At 38.6% G+C, this 2500-nt stretch overlaps 2 protein-coding genes across 4 annotated transcripts in view; one reads left to right on the forward strand and one right to left on the reverse strand.

The window, feature by feature from the left end:
- Positions 1–2500, reverse strand: part of LOC125035843 — a 65343-nt gene that overhangs the window by 62672 nt on the left and 171 nt on the right. The window lies entirely within an intron of this gene.
- LOC125035844 (RUS family member 1-like) overlaps positions 1–2500 on the forward strand; it is a 25732-nt gene that overhangs the window by 11405 nt on the left and 11827 nt on the right. The window lies entirely within an intron of this gene.

Below are 2500 nucleotides of genomic sequence, written 5' to 3' on the forward strand. Positions count from 1 at the left end.
CCCCTGTACCTCCCTCCCCCCCCCCCTCCATCCCAGCTCAACCTTCCCTCTCTACCTCCCTGCAGTGCTGCCATCTGGCCGTCCGTTAAGCTAATCTTTTTGCTTCCCGCTCACTGCAAGTCAATGTCTCCTTCACATTTCCTTACTGTCAACCTTATTATGGCCGCCTCGCACCCCCCTTGCGACCGGTCTCTAGTTCCCTTCCCTTCCCCCAAAGATACAAATTTCCCAACACGTCCCACCGCCCGGACCCCAATCCTCACCCCACAGTCGCGTCCAAAGATATCTATGACGTAATGCAGCACGGAAGCGCATATGGCTACGAATAAGCTTGTATTTGACCCCATGCTCGCCACGCTTCATTCTAATCTCTGCTGTATGCTATCAGCAAAATATCAGATAGAAAACATGTACCCGTGAGCTTGAGTGATAGCTAGCGGCCAGCGACGCCGACGTCATTGTAGCTAAAAATAGCCATGATGTCACCACCGAGCTCAGTCCCCTCCCCCTCCCCCAGCCTCCAACCTCACATATTTACGAACACACGCGCGTGGCCTTCCAACGTACACGTAAAATACATATGCAATTTAGCACGTGGAAACAGCTCGAACCTTATATCTAATAGAGGTATTTAGTCCACCGAATCACATTCATATACAAACAAGTTTAACAACCCTGTAACTCTGGCCTGGCCCTCACAGTTCATCCTGAACTGCAAGTCTAATACCATCAATAACGTCAGCAAATTTTTAGTAAACTGACAGTATGCTGTGAAAGATTATCACAATTTAATCAACACGAGTTTAAAATTACATAAAACATCGTAACAAACTTCCCACAACCGCAGGTCTTCCTAGGGACAAAGGCTGACCTCGCTGACAAATGTTGTTATCTGCTTGGCAGATAAAGGTGAAATTCTCTTTGTACATGGTTCACACAACAAAGACCAATATATTTACTGATGACCCAGGGCAAATGCCTGACCCACTTCCGGGGTTTCTTAACTGCCTGTAGTGCACCACAAGTATTTCTCCCAAATTCTACAGTTGAAAAAGTGGCATTACAGCCTTCATCACAAATCAGTTTTTTAGCTGGGTAGTTAACAGAAGACAACTCACCTGTCCTCAGTCAAGTTCTTCAGTAGATTTTTAAAATTACTTAATGACTTACTATTACACCATGTCATCACCAAATAATTACTTCAAAATTTGATTTAAGTTCAGGTGAATAATGAGAACAGAACTACTACAAATTAAAGAATGGCATACCTACTACGTAAGTGCAGATAATCCACTCCTGTTCAATTCTGTGTTATTAAGACAGGGGCTCTTGCAACAGTGCCAAGAGGACAATCAGTTGTAGACCCCTCCCTCCCCCTCACCTCCTGGGATCAGGTAACATCAATTCATTGGCAAACCAACCTGGCTCACGGCTCAAAATATTTTCTACCCTCCGCATCACTAAAACTACTTGTAGGCTTCCATTGTGGGATGCTATGATATTTAATAGCCCACTGCAATGTGTTGACTTTTAATATGATAGTTAATTTTCTTTATTCAACTAGTACTGTCTATAAATTTAAAATGAAATTGATTTCTTCTATAATCATGAGAATTACTTCCTGACATTAACTTAATTTCATGAATTACTGTTATACAAATCTATAAATATATAGTACATATACTGAATTGCATACATCAGCAATGAATAAAAATATACTCCTAAAATTATAGGTGCATTTATTCAATACTGTAGTACTGAATTTCACTAACAAACATCACTTTAACAAAATTATTAATTAAATTGGTGAAGTTCTACTGATATTTGTTAAAATTATGCATATTTAGAGTACAATACAACAGTAAGGATTAATATGTTAATATGCCTCTTTATATTAAAAGCCATATTACTAGTATGTACTGCAGTATGTACCTATGTAACTGAATTATTATCATTAATATCTAACTTCGACATCTCAAATTTGTTCAATATTCTTCCTAATTCAGCCAGCCAGTTCAAATGATGAAAGTATTTAATGGTTCATATATATTAATTTAGTTATTATTTTCATGACTCATTTAGATATTCAAACCTAATTTCACAAATTGAATCCAATTAAACCTGAACTTATTATTCTTTTTTACATTTCTAAATTGTATTGCATCCACCATGCTGTCATGACCATTTAGCATTTTACCTTCAATTAAAATAAAGAAACTTAACAATCTTCACCACAGCACTTCCCACGTAGATGTCATATTAATCATGTTTACCCATCTAAAGGACTGAAGGTAATTAACAATGAAGCAAACCAAAACAATATTTTTGTTTTTTGTTAATTTCTAACAAGAGAAAAGGGGTCACAAAATCCAGCGTAAAACTACACCACTCTGCATAAATACCATCACGAGTACCCACCAAAAACCCTCCGGTGTTTGCACTCCTCCATTCGCGTGCTTTAAAATTAATCGAGACCACAGTCTCAGATCTGCCTGTCTTG

The sequence above is a fragment of the Penaeus chinensis genome, chromosome 20, assembly GCF_019202785.1.
Source record: "Penaeus chinensis breed Huanghai No. 1 chromosome 20, ASM1920278v2, whole genome shotgun sequence".
In the NCBI taxonomy this organism is placed as follows: Eukaryota; Metazoa; Arthropoda; class Malacostraca; order Decapoda; family Penaeidae; genus Penaeus; species Penaeus chinensis.